At 34.3% G+C, this 27,998-nt stretch overlaps 1 long non-coding RNA gene across 1 annotated transcript; it reads right to left on the bottom strand.

The window, feature by feature from the left end:
* Positions 1-27,986, bottom strand: LOC118920108 (uncharacterized). Its single transcript, XR_005027767.2, has 4 exons — positions 27,874-27,986; positions 21,487-21,606; positions 7,958-8,020; positions 1-247 (listed from the first exon to the last, which is right to left on the bottom strand). It is a non-coding gene; the product is annotated as an uncharacterized LOC118920108 (long non-coding RNA).
* Between the last annotated feature and the right edge of the window lie 12 nt (positions 27,987-27,998).

Below are 27,998 nucleotides of genomic sequence, written 5' to 3'. Positions count from 1 at the left end.
CTTCCAAGTTTATTAGAGCTCTCAAGACAAATGTCAAGTTCAGTGAGCTTCAGAGGTGGTCTTGGCTGCAGCCAATTGGATGTGATTTTGATGGCTGTGTAGACCAGTACATCCATCTACAGTCTCTGGCCATGCCTGTTGTCATCTTTGTTCCTAAATGAGACCCCTTGTATGTCTAACATGGCTGCCATAGAGATATTCCTACTCATAAAAGATCTTTTTTATATGGAAGCCTCTCGTCTTCAGTCTGACATCATAAATCAAGTCAGCATCAAGAGCGACAGAGAGAAGAGACATTATTTAGAGAGCTGTGTTAAATCACCACCCAGAATTTTACATAATGCACTTGGTAAATCACAAAACTACAATAGAGTGTTACTTCATGATAACACAGTAAATAACCAACAGCACCACTATAAACCAGCCTGTGGCATGACTATATTTTTAGTCCTAACATTCCCAACATGAAAGACTCCCAATTTACCTAAAATGTTTTCTGTTTGAATCCTGGTTGCTGACTGGCTAGTGACACCATTACAAGTTGTAGAGAAAATAAATTTAGAATAAATATGTGAGCAAAAACCATTTCAGTGTCTGAGAGCAATTACAATCAAAGCATACTATATTTTCTCATTGTCAAATGAATATGAGCTGGAACATCTTCAATACTTCTGTTTTATTATCATTTAAATGTGTTTCCAGCACACAGGACATTGGCAGTATCGGGCAGCTGGGTTTTGATCACAACAGCAAAAATCTAGTTTTTAGCTCTGGACCATTGCTTTCTGAAAGAACTGCTTGAAGAATAATAGGAAGAGAGAACATTCAGTGAAGTTTGTCCCAGAGCCCTGTTGTCTGTTTCTGTCTCTCTTTGACCCTAAATATCTCTCTTTCTTCCTCTCCCTATGCTGTCATTTTCCCTGATTTGATTGGCTTTTATTATTTTTCATTTTTAAAGCATTAAAAATATATTTGTTACTCATTTGACTAAATTCCTATTTAATTTGTAGAAAAATAGTGCATTTTCTTTGCTAAACTTATATATGGTCACACATCTAAATAACCTGTCACCAAACTGGTAAACAAAATAACAAAGTATAAAAAATAACAGACTCTTCAGAGTGATGGCAAAATTGTGAATTTCAAACTTTTATGTTATTCAATGTGCATACATTGGGTTACCATGGAGTAATTGAAAGCACAACAAAAGTGCTTACATCTGTTTGATGAAAATAAGCAAATAATTTTTTAAAAGATATGAAAAGATATATAGAAAAATATCATAGCTTTATTTTAAAGCATATAATAATATTGTTTTGTGATCACAGAGCAGAATTTTCTAGTTATGAGTAATCTGACAACATGCATACATGCATAACTTAGAAAGTCGAATGGCAATGCATATATTGTTTGAGGGTGCCTAATTATGATGCACTCAATTCAGAGAAATCATTGAGGTACTATGACAGTGAAGCTTGCTGGAATCTGCCCTTTAGGATATCAAGGAAAGATGTTCACAAACAAAATTTCCTGAGGGTCATAATGCTCTGTAGGATCTCAGTGCTAAAGAAAACTATTATGCTATAGAAGCCTGGTACTGGAGAAGCCAGCTCCAGCAGCCACTCTGGAAAAGTGCCTTGCTCTGCAGAAGTCTGTTGAGACAGCATACTGGAAGGAAGAAAAACTCTTTTCTCTTGGAGTGCCCTCTCCTGGCAAATGTTAACATGTGCCCACTAATGAAGAGAAAATATTTAAAGAGCTCAGCTTAATTTTCTCACAGCTGGCCAAGAAGGGTGAATTTGCAACTACAAGGAAATAAATTGATAGGGGGGCTGAAAAATGTGAAAAAAGAATATTGAAAAAGTAAGATTTGAGCTAATATATAAAGAGATTAAAGGAATCATCCAGAATAAGATATTTTCCAGCAGAGGGAAGCATGTTGGAATATGGCTGGTGTTACTGAGAAATAACAAAATTATCAAAATGGCTGGAATAGAGTGAATTATGATGAAATGATAACAGACAAAAACAGAAAGGAAAAAAAGAACAACTGTCATGTAGGAAACTTTATACCTTTTTAAGCTGTTGACTCTGAATGAAGTGAGAACCATAACAGGGTTTTGAGCAGGGAGGGGCTTTGATTCGACTTTCGTTTATGAAATTAACTCTGGCTGTTGTTTTGAGAACAAATTTTAGAGAGTAAGGGTAAGCATAGAAGATCTACTAGAATGTTATTGCATTAAGTCAAATGAAAATTAATGATGGCTCAGATGAAGTATTAGCAATAGAGATATGAGCAGTGGTCAGCTTCTAAATATACTATGTAGCTCCAGGAGAAAGGAGATTCCCCACCCAGGGCAAGTTCACCATTAATCTAGTCGAACTGAAGGAGGACAAGGGGAAGGGCAGGTTGTGTTATAGGGTTATGTGGCTCACAGCTCAGTCTCTCACTCAGTTTTCCCTGGCACTCTCCCAAGTCCTTCCTCTCTGGCCGCCAACCAGCAAGAACACTCCATCCAACACTCTGGCTTCAGTGCCCACTTGCTTCCCCTGCCCACCCCCTCCAGCAGGAACTCCATGGGTGGGACCCTGGTGACTGGCTGGCACCAGTTATACACCAGGAACAGAGGGGAGGAGAGAATGGCTACCATTCTCCATCCCCTACCCTGGATATACTGTGGCCCACTGAAATGTAAATGGACCTTATCTGAATACCACTGTGGAAGCCAGGTGGAAATTCTGGGTGGAAACTTCCATTTATCCCACACTGAGATTAAAAGAATCAATACATTTTCATGATGGACTGAATGTGGAGTCAAGGATGACTTCAAGATTTTTGGTCTATGCAGATAGAATCATGGTGTTAACATCAACTTAGATTATAAGACTTCCTTTGAGTGGAACAGAAAAATTCAGATTTCAATTTTGGTCATGTACATTTTTATATGTCTACTAACTGCCCATTTGGAGATGACAAGTAAATTTCAAGTAAGCAGTTAGATTTAAGCATCTGAAGATCAGCAAAAAATTTCAGCTGGAGATAAAAATTTAGATTTGTGGGCATGTAGATATATTTAATGGCATGCAATTAGAGAAGTTCACCAAGGGAGTAATGGCAGACAGAGATGAGTAAGTCCAATATCTGAACTCAGGAGCATTCCAATGTTGAGAGGTTTGGAAGAGATTAGCAAATAAAACTGAAAAGGAACAACTAGTGAGAAATGACAAAAAACAAAAATGCATGATGTCCTGGAAGCCAAGTAATACAGCAAATCAAGGAGAAAAAAGAGTAAACCTGTTTTATCTAAGTAATAATTTGTGACTGAGCATTATGTTTAGCAACTGAAAGGTTATTGGTGGCCTGGAGGAAAGCAATTTCTGTGTACTAATTTGTGCAAAACTCTAACTGAAATGAAATTTTAAAAGCCTATGGTAGAACAAGAATTGACAACATCAAGTATCGATGGCAATTTTAGGACTTTTGCTGTAAAGAGGAGAAACAAAAATACAATATGTGGGACAAAGTGGAAATGCAGCTTTGTTTTCTCCCAGTTTTTCTTGTCTGAACAGTAATTCCATAATTAATATACAGATTAGTGGTAATAGTAGGCAAAATTATTATTATTATTGAATTTTCTTTTTAATATGACTTGTTTGTGGTTGGTTTTCTTTAAACAAAAATATGGAAATTGAATTGAACCAATTACTTTTTGCTTTATTATTTTCCTCACATGAATTATGTCTGTAATGAATTATTTTAATCATCATAAGAAATTTCTTGAATAAGCTCTAGTTTATCCAAATGTATTATTCTTTTGTGCATTATTTTAATTCTTCTATTACAAAAATGTAATTTACAGTTTTACATCACATTTTAGAGGTAAAATAGAATGAGATTTTTTTTGTCTATTGTAATCTGTCAGGAATTGATATCAATGTTATGAAAACATAAAAATGCTGGTTGTTTTTCTTCAATTTGTTTGCTATATAAAATTAATTATTGGAAGAATGATGTGTTGAAAGTTGAAAGATTCCATATAAGAATTAATAATGGGTTACTATTTTTGACAAATATGTCAGTTTTGGAAAAATAAATTTTGAAACAAATATTACCTTAACAAATCATATGTCATTCAAGTTTTTCAAATTTATTAACATATTGTATGTCAGCCTACTATAACTAATGCTAATGTGCTTACGTTTGAGGCCTGATTTTCTCTGTTGTTTGATCATGCTAATATAATTAATCACATAATTTTTCATTTGTTCAAAGAAAGGTTTTGGATCTTTTGATAATCTTAAAAATTTATTCAATTATTTATGTCTAATTTTATTTTTATTTCCATTTCTGCTTTGCATAATCTTTTTTCTCTTTATGATCAATATATTTAATTTGTTTTTGTGTGTATCTTCAATAAAAGAAGTGTTGAGTACTATGGATGTTGTTCTAGGTATACCTGTTACCACAGCCCATAGACTGTAATCTATATAAGTTTAGTCACAATTATGTTCTAGATATTCTGGGATTGTGATGTTTATTCCACATTGAGCAATTGAGGAGATAGTTGATTTCCACGCCTGTCTCTCTTCTCTCTCTCCTTCTGTCTCTCTCTCTTACTCACTCTTTCTCTGTCTCTGATGCATATATATAATATACATTATTATATTATAGGTTATGCCTTACTATATACACACACACATATTTCTATTATTGCATAATGTTATAAAATATGAATTTCCTTTTGTAAAGTTTTTAAAAGTTTGTCTTCATATTTGATAAAAATAGTTTATGAAATGATGTCGATGTTAGAATAGAATGTTCTCTGTAGGATACAGTTTGGTACATGTCTACTTAATTAATTCTATTAATCCTACTCTTCTTATTTATTTTTCCTAAATTTCTCTTTCAGTGTTGAAATAAAAAGAATTGTTTTAACCTCTTCTCTGAAGAAGCTTTTCCTTAAATTTAGAAAATTTAGCTTTTCTTTAAATTTTTAAAGATTGTTTTTCTTTAAATTTCCTTCATTATTTTTTCATGTAGTTCAGTCCCATATTATTTGTAGAAACATAAACAGCTTAATTTGTTTTTGATTATGGCATTTATCTTTTATTATTTTAAAATGGCACATTTATTTTTCATTGTTTTTTCTTGGATGTTTGTAAAACATCTAATTTATTTTTATTTATGTTGACACTTCATGGAATAAATATGCCCATACTTTTAGTTCTTTAAGTCATCTTATTTTAACAAGAACTTTTAAAGTCAGTCTAGCCTATTTAGTATTTTTAATTCTACTTAAAAGTCACATGCTCCAATTTTGGCTTTTGCTATGAACTTTTAACTTGATCAGTTTCTATCTATTCACATACACGTTGTTAAAAGATCAATTAATACATATCACAAATTTTAGAGTTTGTTTTAGCAAAAATTGATTTTAACTGGGTAGCATTCAATGTACCAGACAGAAAGGAGCTCCGAAGAGCTGCACAAAATGAAAGACTTTTCTAGTCAGATGGGAGTGGAAACAAGGAAGCCATAATAGAAAAAAAAAAAAAAGAGAGTTTACTATTCCAAGGCTTCTTCCATTTAGGGGGTGGCAGGGGTCTAGCAGATTACTCCAAAAGTGCTGATTTTGCAACTCTGGTTGACTGGTTTAAAATTCCGTTTCTAGCACAGCCAAAACTGTAAGTAACTTAAGTCTTAGTTTGGTGACATGGGACTAAACATAACTGATTCCATTTGGGGCCTGTTGTCTTATTTTTAACAACATACATAAATACATATGTACACATGTACATATATATATATATATATATACACATACATGTTTGAAAATATAGATATATGTGGTCCCGTCTAAGTTAAAAGTGGGAGAGAAGGCTCCAAGAAAACCATTCAGAAGTATCAGGGATGCCTAAAGGGAATTGAGACTATGATCCCATCCCTAGGTGAATGTCTGTTTATATAGCAGCTTTGCCGACCACTCCGTCTGAGAAGGATTAAGAGGATATGGTGAAACACAGCAGGACAAAGAGAGGAATGGTAGCAAGGTTTAGCGTCCTCATGATTGACTTGAAAATGTGCAGTCTTTGAACTGTTAAATTGAACAACGAAGAACTTGGGCAATCTCCATATATTTTGATGTTGTCTCACCTTATGAAAACCGGTACTGATGGCAGAAATGAGGATGGAGGAAAGCCTAGGGCAACTACGTTTGGAGCAGGTCAAGCCAGAGCAAATCTCCTAGCTAAGACAACTAAAGAATGCACTCCTCTGTGAGGCTCAGAAAATCTCAAAATGTTCCCCATTAGAAAGCCGCCATTTGGATGTTTGACACACAGAGGTCAATGATAGCCATTGATTGCCACCAGAGAAGAAGCAACAGTCAAAAAAGGACATACAGGCAGTCAGGTATATAGGTAACCTCTTAATTCTCTCCCACTCTTAAATGATTGAGACAGAAAGAGAGAAAGGAAGAGAGAGCCAACTCCATTACAACACGACCACACACAGAGCACAGTGGGCTAAGGAAAGGAAGGAGACTGTGTGGGGTGGGGACTAGACTTTTAACTTGAACAACAGTTTGTTTTTGTTTTGTTTTAAATAACTGAAACTGCTATGAAAGCCTCCTAAGTCAGTGAAATGAAGAGATGCATAGAACATTATACAAAGAAACAGCACAAAAAATGAATTTTGTATTTTCATACAACTAAATTAAGATCACTTAAAAACTGGTTTGCATCTTCGGAAATGTGCTATTTTCAGAGCTTTTTGAAAATGTTATGAAGAGTTTTTTAGAACAATTCCTTTCTTTTCCTAGGAGATTGTTAAAAGTGAATGTGAGAGACCCCACAAATCTACTCCTTGTAATTCCAAAAATATTTAGGTTCTCTCTTAAATTTTCCTTTCCATTTTGACCATGAAGGCAGATGCTGTGTGTTCTAGGGGCATGAGTTCTGTTAGTTGGCTTTTTGTTTTCTCTGTAGTTTTGGCACACCTACGGCTGCCAGCTTTCCCCTGCATGCCTAGTTCAGCACAACTCAGTTCTTTTCCCATCTGTTCTTATACCTTTTTTCCTCACTTTGCATATATAGCATTGTACTGTGGGTAAAATGCTGGCAATACCAGCATATACAAGATCTTAAGAAAATAGAGATTACCTCTATTTTTTTATGTTTTTGGTATGTTTTTTATATGTAGCAGTTTTTTGTATGTTCTTAGGAATTTCAACTGTACACATAAAAAGCAAGAAATCAAGGCTGCAGATATTTTTTTAATTATATGAAATAGATTTTCTTGTTTATGCACACTGAACTCTGCAAATATTGAGCCAACAATGAAATACTGCATTTCACATTCTTCTCTTTGCTTAATTGTGAATTGAAGGCTTTCCTCGTAAAAGTGCAAGAAGTATCCATGGATGATTATGATTCTTAAAGAGTTGACATAAGTCTCTGCTGAAATTAGATTAAATTGATGTTTTAAACCTCAATCCAATTGTAGAATTTTACTGATCTTTATTTACTTAAAAAAGCTTTTCCTACCTACTCATTAGTTGTTTTTTAATATTCTGTTTTGTACCAGAGTTGACATCATACATCATTTGATGTGCCAGCTGCTAATTAATTAAGTAAAATTTGAGTTTTCATTGATTAAAGGCCTCTTTGTTCAAGTTCTGTTCGCTATTTTAAATTTTTTTCTTTGACCTAAAATACAGCTCTCAGTGTGTGATCCTGGACCATAGTTTTCCTTTCTAACCTTGAAGGAGTTGTATTTCGTTATGAGGTTAATAACCCCTCGGCTCTTCAAAACTTATTATACCTAAGTTTAAGAATTTTGTGAATTATGAAAAAATATTACTTAGCAATGCTCAAGCCAACAGAATGAGCGCACTATCCAGGGGTATACATTCTCTGGTGCATTTCACTGCAGCCTTCATTTTTGAGTTATACTCACCACTTCAGTGTGATTATTGACTGAATTATGCTACTCCGTCAAAGGCCAATTTCCACTGCAGTCCTGTGGGAAAGAAGACTTAATATTCAGTTAATTATATTTGTCCTATTAGGCCTGAAAATCTCATTGACTCTCAAGTTCTCAATTTCTGCTGCTCAGCTGCTCACAGGTGAGCATATTGATGTGCCTTACCACACTCTGCAGTCCTCATGCAGTGTACACTGTCATTCAATTGTCCCTAATTTAAAAGGAGTCTTAAGTTCAGCTCTACAGAATTATAGGGGTCAAAAGTTATAAACACGTTCTGGCCTCTTCTGCCAGTCTGTTTCAGTTTGTAACCCATGTCTCCGAAAGCATCCATCTTGTGAATTTGCTTCCCTTAAAAGCAGAAAGTATTTTATATGATTTAAGGGTTTACCAATTGCTCACACATGTATTGTCCTTCAGTCCTTCAAGGATCATTACTATCCCAATTGTACAGATGGAGAAATGGAGGCCCAGAGAGAAAAGCCTTTCACTCAGGCCTCTCAGTTTACAAATATGATACCAACATGTGAATATATATGGCTTATTTCACAGTTTGCTGTTTTTCCAAAGGGCACATGGAGAGAACAAATTCTAGAGCCAGAGTGTCAGGTTGTGACCACTTACCAGTCTTAGCAAAATTTCTTGTTTTCTTTGTAGCTTAGTGTCCTCATTTGTAATATGAAAATAAGAATGATATACCTACCACAGAGAGTTGTTGTGAGGGAAAAATGAGTAAGTCATTGAATTCAAAGTATTTGAAACCATTCCTGGCATGTCCATGTTCTCTGTAGGAATTAGCTTTGATTATTTTCAGATTGCATTCCCTTTCAGTACTAACCTAGAATCACGCTAGTAGAGTATACAATAGCTGGACAGCATGGAGGTCTCCAATCTTCTTTCTGGGATGATGACTGTGTAGCATAGCCAACTCTCCATGAAGGAATTTTGCAAATAAAACAGCTTAAAACATGCATTTTTTTCTGTTTTGACATTAATCTAATTTAGTAGCATCAGTATATTACAGTGGTTTTCCTACTGTAGTTGTGAAAAAAGAATTAGCACAGCTCATTAATTAGGTCACAAGTCATGCCTCAAAGAACACTTTTAAACAATTAACTTGCAAAGCAATGATTGTTACACTCTCAAATGATGGTCCAAACTCTAGTAGTAAAGGCAGTTCAGAAAATCATGTTTGGTATGTTACCTGTTTATGATGTGAAGAAACAGAGGGTGAGTTGGATGTGAATTTAAATGAGTTTACTTAGTTTAACAAAACTATAAGAATAATAAACTGTTACTTTTGTCAAGGGTTTTTGTTCTCTGTTTTTGATTTGTAAGAATGAATTTGCTAGTTAGTAGTGTTGCAGAATCATGAGACCTTAGCCCAAGGTTGGAGATTCACCGTCAAGGTAAAGGTAAATGTTGGGAATAAAAGCTAAAATGTGTGCCATTTCATATTTGACTTATATTAAGGCTTAACATCACCTGAAGGTGAGCTCTGACACTTGGAAGATGTTTGAATTCTGGGAAGCTGATTATCTTTTAAACCTGTTACCTTCTTACAAAATAGACATAGCAGTAATCATCTCTCAGGGTTGTGAGTCTTAAGAATGAGATGATACATATGAGATCTGATCCAGTACCTAACACATAATGAGGTAAGCATTTTATTTTATTAGCTATTATTACATTATTTCAACATTATTTTTGCTGTTGACACTGGGAGTATTCCTCACTATATTTGAAATTTTTTCAGTCAATATTATACTCTCATAAAGCTGGAAATTTCTCTATGTTGGAAACTCTTCTTCCCTGAATCACATTTCTGCTTTTTTCTTAACTTAACCCTCAACAGGGGGAAGGAGATGATCTCTTTGTATTTTCCTGAGAAAGAGTACTTGAGAAATAAAAGTATTGAGAGGGTATACAGACAAAAATGTCTTTTTTAATAGTTTGTCTACAGAATTTATAGGCTGAAACTATTTGAATTGAGGCAGAGTCCTGTTATGCTCGAGATTATAATGCTATTCAGAAATCCACTGCTATTCAATAACTGAATTTTTCTAAGCGTCTAGTTACCTGTGTGCAAACATAAAGAAGGAAGTTCACTGGACCTTGGGGTAGGATCCTCTATTATCCAGTTGGATGGATGCATTTGGGGTCATGAAAATCTGCAATTTCATGACATTCAAACATAGGCAAAATTTTTTTATAATTTCTTCAAATCCATTTTCTCTCCTCTGTATTTCTATATGTCCATTACTTGATAATCAGGTTTTCTGGACTAATCTGCTAAAATTTTATATTTCCATATTTTCCCTGTCTTTTTTGTTTTTGTTCTTAAGTTTCTGGAGATATTTACTTTGATTGCTATCTTTTAATTATTTTATCAATTCAAAAAATAACTTACTATTTTATGGATCCAAAATATGTTTAGATTTCTGAATGGTGTGTGTGTGTGTGTGTGTGTGTGTGTGTGTGTGTGTGTATTTTGTCTTGTTTTGTTTCTGGTTGTAATTCTCCTTTTCTTCTCTTATCTCTAAAGACTGTTCTGAGAACTTATTTTTCAATTTTTTTTCTCTATTCTTCCTTTCCTCTGATTTCTTTTTATTTTCATTTTCTTATTTTTTTAAAAATTTTTTTATTTATCCAGGTCACACTGGCATGTTAGTGATTATATTGCTTTTACATTTACTGCATTTTTTACATTAAAAAAAATGTGTTGTGTTTTATTTTCCCTTTTATATCTGTTGATTCTTGGCTATCAACTCACACTAAAGAGCTGAGAGCTCAAATGCTAAATGGATTCTGTGCATTTTTTAATTTTGTTAACTGGTAGAGCTCAATCTAGAGGAAATTTGATTTTACTTCTGGCTGTCCACTAATCTTCACTGTATATAAGTATTTTATTTCAAGCTGGGCATTTTACCAGAAAGGAGTCACACAATCCCTGCCTAGAAGTGTTCTAGCAGTGGGGACAGCAGTTGAGGGAAGTCTAATTACTCAATATAGAGATTTCCATTATTTCCCTGATTTTGTGATATTCCTACCCTCAGATAGGCTTAGTGCCTCCTAACCAGAATATTGCTAGTTCATGTCATCAGTGAGTCAGCCTAGTGTTTGTGATCCTTGGGAGGGGTGAGGTGGGGGGTCAGGAAGTCATGAGGTGCCTGGGGAGGGTGTGAGGTCATCCAACACTATTTTCTCTAATACTTGAAAAGAATTCTGTTCCTGCCTCATGGGCATCACCAGCTTCTGAGTTCAGTTTGGAGCCCAGCTCCCATGCCGTTCCGGAGTTGTCTGACCCTGGTCACCCTGCTTCTGGTCTTCCCTCTGCGGGATTATGAGACGTCTGTGCAAAGTCAGTTGCCACTGGCCTGCCTGAGTTGTAGCTTCCAGAACGTTTTGCTGCTGTCTCCCTGTTCATTCTCTTTGTGGCTTTATACCTTTTTCTGCTCACATTAATTTTAGTGGGAGTCAGAAGCACGGTCAGTAACAAAATATGGTAAACATTTTTCCAGAACAAGAGAAAGAGAAATATGGAAATTAGAAGGTAGAGATACCACATCTACCATTATCAGATGATGGTACCCAAAACTTGGTGTCTAGATGCTTTTTGCTCCTCATTCCAAAGACTGAAAAAGTTCCATTTCTATAAAATCCTAATCATTAAAGTACAGAGTAGAGGAATTGCCAGGAAGAAATGACCATTAAATAAAATACTGGTTTGGTCATCAAATGTTCATGTACATACTAATGAGCATTCCCCCAAAATGCGTGACTTGGAATATTCTTCATGGTAATGATTAGACTTCCTAGACTAACCTCTTAAGTTATTTTTGTTTATCACTAACACTTGGCTGTTAGCACTTTCATAAACTCACTTATAAGTTCTAAAACCACACAAAAAGGAGTGCACCTAGAAATTAATGCATTTGCCTCCACTATTTGCTAAAACCTTACTATTCTGATAATGAAAATGGGGCATATAATAACGTTCTTTGATAGCTTGTGAAGATTAACTGAGACAATACGTGTCATACAAATAAAACACTTTCATCTTATTGTGACACGGCCTGGTTTCATAGCCCTTCCCTTGTCCTCCTTGAGCTCTATCTAGTTCTTTGGGAACGTGTATAAAGCTGCGTACTTTCCCTAAAGCAACAGTCTCCTGGCGTGGCTTCAGTATAAAATCTCACTTTGTGTATCTCGTCATGGTATTGAACTAACTAGCAAGACAGAAAGAGAAAGTGACAATTTCATATGAGACCCAATGTGCTGAGATGAAGTGCCTGTCAGAATCCCACTCCCTAAGGGAAGAGCCAAGCCTGCACACAGAGAATGAACAGCAAGACACGCAGCGTTCTGCTGTAAACTCGCAGGAGAGGGGCTGCCTTCCGCCCGCAGGTGTTCATGCATGAGGCTCAAGGCCAAACACTTAGGTCAGGCGGGGAATGGCCATCCATCAGGGCTCAACCAGCACCCTGTCGTGCTTGGTGATGATAATTAAATGAATCTGTCTTAATATTTTTATGGGTAAAATAGGAAGGTAATTATCAAAATTCTATACTTATGGCAGATGACTCAGTCTAGAAATAGATCGTAACATTTCACATGGTATGACTTAGATTGAAAGTGATTTGAAAAATGAAAACTTTAATCATGGCAGCTAATTATCATGCATTTGCTTTTCTGCCCTCCTGGATTTCTCTCATGCTGCCCCCACTCCCTCACTCCTCTGTCTTTGCCTTGCTCTCTGCCTCCCATCCCCATGCCCTCAAATCTGGCTTTCCAGGCTTCTTTGGGAGCACAGAAGAGCCGTGTGTGACAGTTCTCAACACGTTTAATTCAGACTTTCCCCATTTCATGTAATAGATTAAAGCTGCTCAGGCATTGGCAAAAAAGCAATATATCCTCTCTGTCTTATCCTATGTGGCTTCTTTGACCCAGGACATAATTAAATTATATCATGAATTGGACCATGGAAAGGCTTGAGGAGAGAATTGTTTAATTTTTTTCTTTCAATTACATGCCTTTTTTTTTCCTTTATAGAGGGGGTAAACTGCTGGAAGCAGAATCCCCTAATTACCTCAATAACCCTCCTCATTAATTCATGTTTCATTTATTCAAATGCTACTAGTTGCCAAGTTCTGCAATAAGTCTTTGTGCCCACCAATAACAATGACTTCAAACATCATACAGGCAGCATCAGGATTAAAATAAAGGAATCTTGAGAGTATTATTTTATACTTACTCCAATAAAATTCAGTACAGGGTTCCATGTTTGCAAACAGAAAAATAGGTTTTGATCACTAGGTTTAAGGAGGTTTCATAAAGGAGGTTAGACGTAGTGTTAATCTTTAAATGGAAATAATAGTTCACCAAGTGGATTCAGGCAAAAGCATGAAAACTGCAAAGTTTATAGATATGAAAGAACTTTGCTCATTAGAAGAAAATAAATTTAAAGCTTTTCTAGAAAACACATGTTAGTCTTTACATATGACTGGAGAGTAGAGCTGAGCAAAACAGGAGACCTTTATTTAGGAAAAACCTTCTATGCCAAAGGAAGGGATTTGGACTTTATTCTTTGCGCTATAAGGGGCATGAGACAGGTTTGTTTGTAGGGCAGTGTCATGCTGATTTGCATTTCAGGAATAACTCTCTGACTGTGGGGTGGTGGCTGGTTTGGGAGACATGGGGAAAATGGAGGCAGGGACACTAATTAGAAAACTATGATAGTGAGTCAAGCAAGAGTCAATCAGGCACTGATAGGAGTTTGTCACAGTAAACACTGAGTGGAGGGAATTCTTAAGAATGATATTGAAGTGTAGAAGACATAATATTGGAATGAGAGGTAGAGAATCAAGGGTTGTCAGATTTCTGTCTGAGATTAAAAGCGCAATGGGAACAAAAAAAGTATGTGACTTCAGTTTCCAGCTTTGGACATGTTTTGTTTCTCAGAATTTCATTCTTTTTTACCTAATTCCATCCTTTTGCAGATACCAAAGAGACTGAAGCATGGTGGGTTAAATCCTGGCTTCACCTATTTGAAGCTGGGTTATTTTGAGCAACCTGCTTAGTATCTCTGTGCTTCGAATTATTTATCTATAAAATAAAATCAATTAGAGTGCTTAACCTGTAGGTTTATTAGCACAGTATGACATGTAGTAAGCACTAAAAATGGTTACAGTGGTTATGTGGATAGTGTTATTATCATTATCATCATGCTTAGCTAGGTAGGGGCTGGGAGGAAATAGAACTGATATAAGTTAACCATTCTAATATCTCAATTGCTATGAATTTTCACTCTCCACATCATATTTCCAAGATTAATCCTGTGAACTGTGTTTGTACCTCTACAAAATAAATTCATATCACCTTATTGGCTCTATTTTCTCAAACTTAATTCATTTCCATAAACTTCTCCTTGCCTGGAATTCTAGAATAAATACATTTTCATCTACCTCTCTCCTTCAATCATTGTCTTTATGAAACTTATCCTTGAAGGTCAAAATAAAATTATATTTCTCTCAAAAGTCCCTTCTGGTTATCTGTTCAAATATTTGCATGGCTTTATGATCGGTATTTGCTTTTATGTGTTTTAAGGCACATGTATTTCCATTTTATATTGCCCCCATCATACACTGATGTGCACATACTAATGTACACATATCATCCACTTATTCTTAGTTCCTTGAGAGCATATCTTATACTTTAGAATCTTCTTTAATCATATAATATAATGAGATTAATGTCTCCTTCACAACAGAGATTTAATAAACATACACTGAAAAAATTAACTTATTAATGAAAGGATTAATCACTCAATTCTAACCAGAATAAGTATACATCATTAGATTTTAAGCCAGTTTTTAGTATTGAGTTGTTTTTAGAAGTAAAGGGAGTAAGAGTCAGGGTCCAAATAAGGTTTGTTTGTCTTCTGTTCCTTGGGGTTTTTCCTTCCTTGTTTCACATGCTGGGGAGAAGAGGATTGTCTTAAGAACCGCATCATTTTTGCTTTTGATTTGAACTGAGAACAAAATATTCCAATCAGTTATCACAAATCCTTTAAAAACTTTTGCATGTATATAAAAGGGAAAAGAAAAAATAATTAAAAGTAAGAATAGAAAAAAGTAAGAAAACAGGTTAGGATAGGGATAAAAAAATAATAAACAACTAGGAAAATTTAAAAAACAAAAATGATGTATTCCAAAATAATTTTTATATAAAACACTAAAAGGAATGATAACATTATATTTATCTTTATTTTACTCATGAATAGTTGCCTAAATACTGTCAATGTTGTATTCAGTAATATGTAGGGACCCTATTCTTATTAGCCTGGATAACGTTGATTCTTGAAATATTTTCGTGTTTTATGTAATATCATTAGTAAACAAAAGTAATTCTAATTCATAAAACTAGGCCAGGAAGGAATTGACTCAGTCAAACTGTAGGATTCCCCTACACCATTGTTTAATTAAAAGTTCTTCAGGTATTTTATAGCTGTGAATTGCAGAGATCCCTTATATGATAAAAGTCTGCTTATCTTACAACAGTAATATTCTGTGAGGCCCAGTTCATGTGACAACCTTCAAATTGCAGCTCCTCTTTAAACTGGGTTGTTTTTATGGTTGCACCAAAATGACATCCTATTTTTCCTCAGATAATATGCGTGGATGAGAATCAGCAAATAAATTTTTATGATGTTGTGTTTGATAGGTTCTGTTTTGTCGCCTCTGTTATTTTTTTGGATTCAGGTTAAATTATCATGTTCTAACATATTAGAATATATTTACTAATAAATAAAATACTTAAATTTTACTTCAGGTATGAGTCATATTATTTTATTGGCAGCCAAAAGTCTCAAGGGTATAAATGCCTGTGAATAAGAACGGAAAGAAAGGCAAACTTTGGGAGGGAAAGGAGGTGAAGAATCATCTACAAGCTTGAAAAACTCACTGAAATATGAGAGACATAAAATGGAAGAGGGAAGGGATGGGAAGGAAATGCAGGAAATATCAGGGCAGGGTTGCTAATGGCATCTTTCACTTTGGCCTTGGGAAGACTAAGATGAATTTGAATTAGACTAGAATAATATTAAAATTAATGCCATAATTTTCCACCTGCATCTCCACCTATAATCCATGACTGCTCATATCTATACTTCAGGATCATCATAATAATGATGATAATTATAATAAATTGAAATTCTTTTGGGAAAATTACTTCTATTTTCTCCAATGAAAAAATTTAAAAGGAAAGTTCTCAACTAGATGTAGCTCACAGAACTCACTAGTTAAAGTGCAAATATCCTATGGGAAATATATCAATGAATCTTTCAACCAGAGAGAATTCTAGAAGTATCTGCACAGAAACTCTAGGTACCATGGAGGCTGAGTGGAGAATTCTAATCAATTTTAGACCAGAGAAGCATTAGCCAAGCAGAAAAGAAGACAGACATTTTCTGCCTCTGCTTTGCAGTCAATTTCTTTTCCAGACTTCTCCATGAAGGTTAGCAGTGACACAATACCTTCTTAAGTAACTAAAACCTAAAATATGATGTCTGTTCTTGCCCCTTTCCTCACCAGAATCTGATATCACCAAGTTTTCATATAATTCCCCTCACTGAAAACATGTTTATCTACTATTTGCATGCACTACTCCAGGAGCTCATGAAATAACAATGCAAAGCCTATCATCTTTTAAGTATTCAAAAAACAACCCCTTCTCTTTTCTACAATCAAAAGATGGGTATAGGCCAGCTGTCAGCAAACTATGGTACTTGGGCCGAATCTAGCCCACCACCTTTTTTTATGTGATCAGCAATAAAAATGCTTTTTTATATTTTTAATTATTAAAAAAAATAATAATAATATATAAAAAATGAAAATGACACAAAATTCATATTTTAGTTTTCATAAATAAAGTTTTATTGGAGGGCAAACATGCTCATTCATTTACATTCTGTCTGCATTTTGAGCAACAGAGATAGAGTTGAGTAGTTGCAACAGAGACCAGAAACCTTATAACCAACAAAGCCTAAAATATGTACTATTTAGCCCTTTACAAAAAACAAGCTTGTAGACTCCTGGCATAGGCCCTTCATATACAGGTCTGTAGTGCCGACTGTCCTTATCACTGAGTTCCCCATCCACCAATATTTTTTCTCAAATCCATGTTTTAATTAAACTCTCCTTAGGCTCACCACAAGCTATAGAACAGTTCAGATTTTGTAAATTATCACATGAGCCATTCATGAATCAGTTGACCTCCACTCATCTACACCATTCCCTTAGCTACACTATTAGCAATGAGAAATTCCTGTTTAAGGGAAGAAAGAAACCACAATTGCTCTCTGAAATTACCCAATGTAGCATAAAAAGAGAGAAGAAAGGGAGAGACAAGATAACCTATGGAGTAATGGGCTTCTTTGAGCAGTGTAGTAGAGTATAATCAAGCCAGTGGTAAGTTTACAGATGGGGATGGCACTGTCAGTCATGAACATCCAGCAACATCCAACATCAAATAAAACCACTCAATTTGCTGGAACTATGCTGTTCCAGACACTATGTCAGGTATTGGGAATCAAATAGAGAACTGGGTAGACACAGGTAAGTAAAAGAATGGTTGTCAGCCTAGGAGAAGTCCACTGGTGAGATAAGCTCAGTATCCCATGGAAATGCAAAGAAGGGACTTCTATTCAAGGTGTGGAATGACAAGGAAGTCTTCCTGGAAGAAGTGACCACAAAGAAAGTAAGTAGGAGTTGATCAAGTTTTTCCAAGCTGAAGAAAGTTTTTGCAAAGGCTTTGGAGCAGAATGGAGTGTAGAAACCAAATGTTTGCATATGGAAATATTAAACACAGTCTCCCTGAAATGTGACTTATCTGCTAAACCAGACTTCTTGTTCCTGAAATTTTCTGCCACTGTGACCAGTGCTGAACTAATCGGTACTCAGCATTGATCTAAACATGGAAACAAGCAACATACATCTCTCTACCTGAAACACAGGCATTTGCAAATTCAGATAAATAAGAATTAGTGTTAAAAAGATACATTAAAAAAAAGGGAGCATGCATTAGTAGGGAGTGAATAAGTAAGAATTTGTATTCAAGTTTAGCCGGTCCTTTGTGAGACTCCTGGAAGGGTTTGGGAAGATTCAGTAATTCCAATTCCTTTCTGCTCTTGGTAAAAACATGGAGCTATTTTTGATGAAGTTCTGGAAGAAGTAACTATGGTATTAGTATATACCAAAGGATAAATAGAAATCTATGGAGGCTGGACAAGACATTCTTAAATGTACAAGCATTTCTCAGAGATTTAGGACTGTCCTTTCAGAAGTGAAAAATGGATTAAAGAGATAAACATTCCTTTTTTTCTTTTGTTTCCAATGAGTCATTCAACCTATGTCAATGCTTCATTTGTTCTGTTATCTTTTTGGGTATTTTTGATCATTTGCAATATTGTGCTTCCATGCTTTTGTTTTTTGTAACATTTCATTTGTTTTGCATAATTGTTTGAAACTTGGGTGGAAAAAAAGAATCATGTATCAGTGAAATTATGAAATGTAAAAGACTACTACAATAACTTTGGGAACACCAGCCACCCAATTTTTATTATTCTCTTATTTTGGTTGTTTAGATAGGATAATTCATGTAAAAGTCTGAGCACAACCACTGACACATAGTAATCATTCAAAACATGCAAATTGTGTCCTTATCCAACATTTTTGTAATTTTTTAGTATTATTATTTTGTGGTTTCCACAATGTGACCAACACTTACAACATCTGCTACACCAAATATGATTTGGAAAGCTCTGCAATTTTTTGCAGTGTGTTGGATTAAAAGGAATATTTCACAGAATTACACAATCTCCATTTTTAAATTATTAAATATGGAATATAATATAACAATTTAAAAGTTTTATTAAGGCAAATAAAATATGAAGTACTGTTGACATAATACTACTTTGGGACAAAAAAGATATTGGAGAAAGTAGTGGACTCAGGGTCAGAGAACACATATTTGAGAATCTGCTTTACCATGTACTACCATTTTATTTTTTATATTTTACTGATTGCCTTTAAAAAAATGCAGTTTCCATTTTCCATATGATATAAAGGTCCCAAACTGTTGATATAATTATAACAAGAAACAACGAAAATAGGTAAAAATCTGAAACCTAAAATGTCTTGGCAAATGGAGAATATTTTTATGTTTCATTACTTCATTACATAGGGCTATTTTTATGCAAGATATTTTCAATAAATTATCTGGCTCTATCCACTTAAACTAAGTGCCTGGGTATACTAAAATATGTCCATTTTCAACTATTCTTCCTATCGGATTTCTGGTACAAGCCATATAGCATTATAATAAAGACAGATGCATTCAAGTCAGAAAAACGTTAGCTTAAATCCTACCTCCACCCCTGACCATCTCTGCAAACTTGCATAATCATTCTTTGACTCATATCCCTCTTCTATAACATGGAAATGCCACCTAATCACAGGAAAACTAAGAATTAGTACTTGTAATGCATGGACAGCAGTGCTTAGCACAGTTCTTGCTCAAGAAGGGCAGCACTGTTTGTGAGAGCTCTGCTCCTATTCTCCCTCTTCCTCATCACCATAACCATACAACTCTTCTAGCAAATGCTTGGAATGACAAATTATAACTCAAGGGATAGATTAGGAGGCCACTTAACATGGGAATCTGATGTAAATGTATTCTCTGTAGAATAGAGAACAACCTTGGGACACAAATACACAAAACCCATAAAATTTACACAAAGAGCAAGCTCTGCAGGGGTGTCAAAATCTGGATAGAATAACACGTATGTGGTAACAGAGACTACTGAGCTTCCCTCCCCAGTATCACCGAAGCAAGGACAAAATTGGTTCACTTTGTCCTGAGTTCTAAAGTGCAATTTTAAAGGTATTTTAACAGTAGTTTAAATATATTATGTAGCAAATAATCTTTTTGTTATGGCTTGGAGCACTAACAATCTTGTAGAATATTTTTCCTTAAAAGCATAATTGCCAAGTTCCTAGCAGTTGATTTATACGTAAATGTTAAATCTCAAGGATTTGCTAGTTGGACATGATGACTTAATATAAGCACATCAGAATATACAGGCATTTCAAAAACTGGACCTTTAAAATTTGATGTCTGTTTAAGACATTCACTTAACTCCTAATCCACAAACTTGCCAACAGTGAGTACAGCTGCAGTAAGCCCAATTTAGGGGCACCAGCAGGCACAGGCTACAGCATTTAAAGGTGTGGTTTATGGCATTTGGGCAAGTGTTACGACAGTTGAAATTGTGCTTTTGCATTTCATATCATAATTTCATATGTGTCTTTACTGGAAATTTCTCAGATATTTTTCTGTATAGCTGCTATCAAGAACAACATTCAATAGAGTTCATTCAATATCTTTTATATAATTACATGCATAAGTAAATAAGCCCAGTGGCTAGAGTTATGAAAAATGTTCTCTCTCTTGAATAACTACAAACTCTCCTGCACCCCTTTGTTGGTTTGTGAAGAAGCTCAGAGTTAAGTTTTCTGATTCCTTCTCCTGTCCTCAGTATTCTTCTCATAATACTCCTAGAATACGATACTTTCTCATTAGTCTTGTTGTAATAATTTTTTTGTGTTTTTAGTATTTGAACTTCTTGTTGCAAAGGTTCAAAAATAACTTGGTCAAAGAGACTGTATTTATATATGTTTAAAAACCTGTGTGATATCCTAAAATTCTAAACCCATTCCCATGCTAAATATATTTTATTTATTTGTTCATTGAGTTTCCAAAGCAGTTTTCCATTTCTCTGCATGTCCCTATTACTCAATAACATACCCAATTAACAAAGGTAAAAACAAAGGGATTGTCCTTTTTTCTCTAGCTTTGCTGACTAGCTTGATAGAGCAAATTGTTGTCATTATAAACATGAAGTTAATTGGCCCAATGAAACAAGAAGATAGTCTTTGTCTACCTATCTGTCTAGCCAGTTATCATCTATTATCTGCCTCTACCTCTCTTTTACATAGAGGGTTAGCAAATGAGAAAAAAAAATGTGTCTTTCCTTTTCCACCATTTACTATAATTTTCAATACTTTACTATACTTAGTGCTAATATTACTAACAATATTAGCACTGAGAGCACAGTGATTATAAAAAGAAGTCACAAAGCACATCTTAATTTAAGGGCAATATATTTTTTCATCTCTCTACCTTTCTACCATCTCTCATACTTTTCTACCATCTCTTGCACACATATTTCAAGGTCTAATGACAAAGGATTTAATAAAATTGCTCACATCAAAGTGGTGGTATTGTCAGCCCTCCTCCACATATGTACACATTTGGTTTTACAACTAAGGGCTAAAGCAAAGGGGCTCTGACTTATAAAAATGTTCTGATATACTTGATAAAAATTTAGGCAGGGGGACACCAAGGTCTGGCTGAGGCTTGAGGTATGCAAATTTCCCTGTTACCTCTTAAATCAAAACAGCCTGGTGATACTTCTCCAGCGTACTCCTTAGGTGTACAGATGTAGTCAGAAGAAAGCTCTTTCTGCAGGTGCCAGAGAAAACCAGGAAGCCCCTTTTTCTTCTCTGTGAAGACAGAGGAGACAATCTCAAGGGTCATTATCTAATTATTAAATATTAGATTATAAAAAGTCAAATGAATAGTGTTATAAATAATATTACTGCTTAATAACAGAATACACAGTGAACAATATCAGCACTAAGAGAGCAGTGATTATAAAAAGAAGTCACAAAGCACATCTTAATTTAAGGGCAATAGATTCTTTCATCTCTTTTGAAATGACATACTGTAGAGCTTCAAAACTCTCTGTTAACAACTTTATGAATATTAAAGAATACCATGAAAACTTCCATTTAAAGAAGTGATTCATTATTTAATGCTTATATTACTTTTATTATTGTTACCAAGCAAGCAAATTCCTAGTGGTCAAATAAGAATGTTTTCATATTTTAGTGCTGCAACATTAGTTCATCTATTATTAATACAACTCATAAATACTCTCACCATCAAAAATAGCCTCAAACAATCTTATCTGGGAAGACTCAGACTTTACTTCTTCCCTGAGGGCTTCCAGTTTCTGGACTATAATTAGGTGTCAGCTATTCTGACAGAGAAGATTCTACCAACTTTCTCCCATGTCTCAATAATGTTCTTGACAGATTTTACTGAGGCAACCAACAGTTTACTAAGTGAGACCCACAAGTAGAGAAGGAAAATGAAGTATAGGGGAAACCTTGTTATTTTTAGCTGAAAGTTAATTAGGCATTTCTATAGGATTATTTTCCTGAAAACATTCATATTTTGCCAAATATATGATGCAGGTTATTTCACCCTTTAAAACAATTTTAGCCACTTGTTTTAGCACTTTGATTGTGCATGTTTATGAAAAAGGAAGTATTTTCTTCCTAATTAAGAACCCTCCACTAAAAATTTTATTCTGTTAAATGATTCTTTTACATTTAACACCCATACTTTCTGTAAAATATCTCTACTGTCATGTATTTCCTAAAACAATTCATTGAAATAATAAGTGATCACATGAAAATGTCAGTAGATTCCACCTCTGATAAATAATAACACATCACAGCAACAGTTAACATGAAGAAGCTGGTCTTTCTATGACTATCTCAAGAGATACAGGAGTCTATCCTCTACAGCGTAAGTATTGGCATATTTCTAGAAGAAAGGCTAAAAATAATTATAGAATAGTCAAGCCAGGGTGTCACTATCAGAATGATGACAAAGGTGGAAATCATTTTGTTTTTGAAGTCTGATCATAGCTGCATCATGTTTAGCTGTGTTCCAACCTCCTTGGTTGTATAAGGTTTGCATATGAAAATAATTTTTAAAACTTGAATTGCTATTTTTTTGGCAATGTGCCCCTTTCTTAAGATAAAGCAGCGAATAAGACAAGTTCCAGCTTTAAAGATTCAATGTTTTAGATCTGGAGTCTATAGTAGATAAGTAAGAGGACAATAAAGTATAGTAGTGTCATGAGTACTATGATAAAAATTCCAACATACAGAAAAGGAACATCTTATACAGGTTGGAAGTGAGATGGGAGTATTTAGCAAAGTCTTCATAGAAGAAGTGACATCTAAATTGAATCCAGAAATATAAATATCTCCTTAATGTGGAGTTTGGGGTGGAAGTATGGATAACCTTAATAAATAATTCTGATCACAAGATTCTCTTTCCTAGAATTTTTCATCACTCCTAGAAGCCCTCCTGTCTATAAGTCTAACCCAAACTGTTCTCTCCCCTTTTGCTGTATTCTTTAGGTTAATCTTAGTTCTGAGGCATGAAGCAGAATGAAGTGCAGAGCAGAAAGTGAAGAAAAGAGTGTTGTGGAGATGGACTAGAGAAATGGCTCACCTTTTGAGGTGTAAGTCACACTAGTTAGGAGTGTGAACTGAGTCTGTTTCTATTTCATTCCTCATACCAAATGCATCCTCTACATGTGACTTTAAGCAAATTATTGACTCCATTTATCTAAGTTTCCTCATAAAAAGTACTGTCAAATCACAAATTTTCCATGAGTGTAGAGTTAAATAATATACTACATTTAAAAATATTCAATATTAACTATTATGATGATGATGGTGATAATGGTGTCTTATAGCCTAAAAATCCAAGTTGCATATTTAAATGTTGTTGTCTCCATGGTAATATTCTATAGCAGGTTCTAAAAATTTTGACCAAATCAAGCTAAATTCTCTTTTCCTAAATTTTTCATTTTTATAGGATTATAGTTGACATGCAACGTTATATTGGTTTCAGATGTGTAACATAGTGATTTGATAATCATATACATTACTAACTGTTCACTATGGTAGTTATCCCCTGTTATAATACCATAATCTTACAGTATTGTTGGTTATAGTGTCTATGTTGTACTTCCTTTCCTATGACTAATTTATAATTTAAAGTTTCTAGCTCTTACCCCCTTCACTTATTTAGCCCATCCCCTCACCCACCCAAATGCCTCTTTAGATTAAGAAAAAGTGGAATATACTTTCTTCACAATACTTCCTATATTTCCTCAAAGTAATGCTTCTCAATAAATACAGCAAACCAGAGAACTCAAGTTTTCTTCGGCTAGATGGAAATGAAATATATTTAGGATTTTCAGTTCTAGCCATGAAATAGTTACCATATCATACCTTTGCATCTTTTTTAAAATATGGAAAGGTACAAAATATATGAGGCAATTGTTTTCAAGCAGTGGACAAGAGAGAGAACAAATTATTTGATTTTAAAAGAGGGAAATTCTCCTATAAGTGAGCTTTGCTTTTGCCCTGACTTCCTGCCTGGGAGATATTTTTTAGAACACAGTGTAAAGAGAAGGAACCCAAGCAAAAAGCTGCAGTTGAAATGAATGAAGCAGGCTGACATAGGAGTTCAGAACCTCTGAGTGGAATAATTTTGTGAGTCTATATAGTGGAAAGGAAAGCTGCACACAGAAGAAACTCTGGTGTTATTCCATTTGTTTCCTGGCTGAAGGCAAGGCTATGAAGACTTGAGGTGAGATTTTAAGGTCTAGTGGAAAGCAGCTCTTGGGGACTAACAATTGAATGAAGATACAAGAGGTTCTTCAGTTTAGGGAAACATTACAGTATGGCTTTAACTAGAGTGGAGAGTTTTTCTGAGTATCTCAGGCATGCAACTGACACCCTATGAAGGCCATTCATCTGAAGTATGATTACAGGCTAGAACAAAGCAAAAAATTGAAACAGATCTACCAAAAGTCTAAAATCAAAGTTCAAAGTGATCAATAATTCATTTAACTTTCCACCAGAACAAAACAAAGTAATTTAAAGGAAGAACCATAATCCAGGCATCTTACAATTTAGCAAATAATCATAATTATTGAAACAGAAACATGAATTCTATAGTGAAAATAGAAATGTGTATTTTTCCACCAAAGGAATAAAAGAGGTAGTAGAAACAGACCCAACAGCAGATGACACTGATGTTGGAATTCACAGGTAATGACTTTAAGAGACATTATGCACTTGTTCAAGGAATTGAAGAAAAGAAGTACAGCTGAGAGAAAAAAATGGGGAAACTTAGGGAAAAATAACACATGGACACAATAAACAAGAAATCTATTGAATTCTCAAAAATTCACATATAAAATGAAATGAGAAAGTCACAGGATGAATTTAAAAGCAAAGGGATCAGTGAATTTAAATGCAGATTCATATAAATAATTCAAACTGATCCAAAGAAAAGAAAATCTGGGGAAAAAATGAACAGAGACTCAATTACTCGAGGGATTAAATGTGACAAGTATGCAATTGGATCTCCCTAAAGAAGGAAGAGAGATGGAAGTTTTTGAAGAAATATTGGCCTCCAAATTTCCCAAATTTGGTGAAAAAAAAAAAAAAAGAGTTCACAGATCCAAGAAACTCAGTAACCCCAAAGGAAGATAAATACCAAGAACCACATACAGGCATATCATAGCCAAACTTTTGAAAGTCTAAGATAAAACAGGTGAAGGATGAACAAAATGATATATAAGAGATTAACATTAAAAATCCTAACAGAATTATCAGAAAAAGTGAACACATGATGAAAATGGAGGGCATCATTAATGTGCTTTAAAAACGTTTTCCACTTACATATCTAAAGAAATTATCCTTCATAAAAGGAATGGAGGTTTAAATAAAGAAATTTCAGTTAAACAAAAGCTGAGAGAATTACAGGCTAGTAGGAACTATAATAAATAGTTAAAGAATTTTTTCATAGTGAAGGGAAATGTTACCAAATAAACACTCAGAAACTCATACATACACAAATGAATGGAGAAGACTGGAAATAAAAATATAAGGATAAATATGATGATTATCTTTGTTTTATTTTCTTAATAACTTTAAACAACTATTTAGAGCAAAAAATAATTATATAAAATAATTATATTATTATAAATTGTATAAATAAAGTATATGATAAAGGCAAAAGGTTTAGAGGGATAAATAGAATTATACTGTTTGTTTTACATTTCACGTGAAGTACTACAGTATTAAGTCTAAGTAGAATAAAAGAAGTTGATAAGGTATTATAATCCCTAAAACAAAATTGGGAGAATCATACTCTCTGATAACATCATGTATTATACTAATCAAGAGAATGTAGTTTTCACAGAAGGATTAAAAAAAAAAAAACTAATGAAACAGAATAGAGTTCGGAAATAGATTGCAAATATGCAATCTATTTTCAACAAAGTTGTCAGGGCAATGAAATGAGACAAGAACAGTTTAAATGATTATATTAAAAACAAAAACAAGCAAAATAATCTTATCTATTCCACATTGTTCAAAAAAAGCAATTTGCAATAACAGATCAAAATGTAAAATCAAATATTTTAAAGGTTCTATGTTAAAATAAAGATGACTATTTTCACAAACTTGGGTTAGACACTTTTTTAATAGAACACAAAAAGCTCCAATCATAGAAACCAACCCTAGAGTTCATAAAACTGTCAGAAGAGTTCCTTCAATACTGAACTCTGTTTCAAAGGAGAAGATGGAACAGGTTTTAGGCTCTTGCTTATGCTCTAGTAGTTAGTGATGGAAGGCTTGATTTTCGCTCATTTTTGCTTTACTGCTTTAGTGGCTTAGTTGACATCTGACAGTTCAGCATTCTCTCCAACTCATACACAGGAACCAAATCATATGGCAAAATATGTAGACATCTAGATGATTGAGACCCTTCTTAATTTAAAATTTAACATTATTATCAATATGAAAAAATGATATTAACAAATTATTATAGATCAATCAATGGTCTCCCAAATCAAATTTGTTAAATATTGATATGTACTTAGGTGCTCATCTTTTTTGGTGGGGAGGGAGGCAGGGACTGATAATTGTTTGATAAGTAGTAAAAGGCCTTGTGTTTGTAGTAAACCTTTCTGATGTATGAAATATAAATATAAAAAAGTAAACAAAGCAGTAGTCGTACAGCCTGAAGAAATATCCCACATTAGGCACACCATATAATTACCAATCAGGCCAAGATATAGCATACCTAACCCTTCCTCCCTCCAAACTACCATTCCCTCATTCTTTCCAAAATTAAGAATGTGAAGGTGTCTAATATTATAGATTAGGTTTTCCTATTTTTCAGCTTCATATAAATGAAATCATAAAGCATGTCTTCTTTTAAATTTTGCCTCTTTTGCTTAACATTAAGTATATACTCTTCTCTTTTAGACTGTCATTTATTCTATTTTAATGTCTACATGTACCATTTGAGTTTTTTCACATTTATATTATGGATCTTAAAAAATGAAATAACTGAAACTAAAACCTAATGGATCAGTTTAATAGCACATTAAACATGTCTGAAGAAATAATTTGTGAATAGAAATATAGAGACAAATATTAAGTTATAGAATTGCTATTTGGTTCTTGTTTATACTGCTCAGTTCTCTCCAGAATATTTTGCAATTCCTTGACTTATTAATCAGGTGAATTTGAAGTCTGTATCTGTAACTCCATTATCTGGAGTTCCTGTGGGCCTGTATCTATTCTCTGTTTTTGTCCCTTGATTAATGGCTAATATGTCTTTTCATATCCTTGATTATCATAAATTAAATGCCAAACATTGTAAATAAAAAGTTATAGTCACACTTCAATGTTGTGGATGAATTTATATGCTCTCCAAGTTTATTTTTGCTTCTGACAGCCTGCTAGGCAAGGAAAACCAGTTCCATATAATCTTGATCTAATAAAGGAATGACAGGATTCAAGGATGAACTTCAATTCTTCTAACAAGTCAAATTCCAATCGGACTTACTCCTGGTGTATAGCCCCTGTTAATCCCACCTGAATGCCCAGTATGTTTCTGGACTGCTCCTAGGGAGGCATGGAGCTTCAATGGACTTTGTGCCACTCTTCCTTTTGGTTTCATGAATCTACCAACAGCTCTTCTCAGTTCTTCAGTCTCTCAG

This window comes from Manis pentadactyla, chromosome 5 (assembly GCF_030020395.1).
Source record: "Manis pentadactyla isolate mManPen7 chromosome 5, mManPen7.hap1, whole genome shotgun sequence".
Taxonomy (NCBI): domain Eukaryota; kingdom Metazoa; phylum Chordata; class Mammalia; order Pholidota; family Manidae; genus Manis; species Manis pentadactyla.
This window is presented reverse-complemented; position numbering and strand designations above follow the sequence as displayed.